Consider the following 1215-nt stretch of genomic DNA (forward strand, 5'->3'; position numbering starts at 1 on the left):
AAAAAGAATGTATTTAAAAGTTGTTAATTAAATTGCTAAGCAAATAAGCTACTCAGAAACACCACTGTGTTTGAGCAGGAACAGGAAGTGATACTCTACGGCAGAGCGAGCGAACACCAAGTGACAGCGCCACCAAGAGTCAGGTAAACACTAGCAGAGGCGATTGTCCCTCCTAAAATACACACGGACAAAAACATATTATGAAAACATCTCAGTACACATTAAGCTATTACTGGAAAATTGTGCATAAAGTATCAAAAGTAAAACTAATTAATCAGCAGTAAAATGTCTCCCATGAGTGTTAAACAGATTAATATCATTCCTGCACATGTTTAAGACTAAGCTCATTTTAAATATTTGATGTTTAATGTCCACCATCATATTCTATAGAGCATATGTTTGCAGTGGTTGTCCTTGATAGATAAATAGAATTTTATTTTGAACATGCCAGTGTAACTGAAATAACAAGAAAAAAGAAGAAAAAAAAACAAATACAAAACTTTTTTTTTTAAATCAAGTTTTCATTTATAACTCTACGTCTACACAATGTGTGTGCTCGAAAAGGAATAGGATTACACTTTTCCTGTTCCCACCCCCTTATTTCAAATTCCATTACTTACAAATCAATATTCAGAACTCGACATTGATTGATCCATACATGTTTAACTCTATACAAGTCTACACTCATATACAACACATAAACATACACACATAAAACAATTTCAGCACGTAAACCAAAACAACAACAAACTACATTTTTACATAAACTAAGCACCCCGTGGTTAACACCTGCTTAATCTCTGATCTTATTTTATACCTATGTGGCAAATACGTTAATGAACACTTTAAGCTCGGGTTACTCTGGCCTTGATCTATAAAAAAGAGGACAAGGCTCAACCACTGAGAAGAAGATTTCTTATATTCATGCAATTTATTATTTTTAAACAATTGTGTGAATTTTGGTGGTTGTCCTGTTAAGATCGTGGGGAAAAAAATTGCTCATAAACTCAAAAACACAGGCCTATATTTAGATTTTTCACAATGTTAATTTTGTGTTGTATTTTATTGCACAAAGTTAAAAGGCTTGATTATTTTATGAAATTAATTGGGAATATGCACGGACCTTGGAGATTTAAACCAAAGCATACAACATGAGCACTACCAGATACCAAAGCATGAAGAGATTACAAGTGAAGTGGGAGGAGCCAAATACTT

This window comes from Haplochromis burtoni, unplaced genomic scaffold (assembly GCF_018398535.1).
Source record: "Haplochromis burtoni strain Fernald_Lab_line unplaced genomic scaffold, NCSU_Asbu1 Contig_3463, whole genome shotgun sequence".
Taxonomy (NCBI): domain Eukaryota; kingdom Metazoa; phylum Chordata; class Actinopteri; order Cichliformes; family Cichlidae; genus Haplochromis; species Haplochromis burtoni.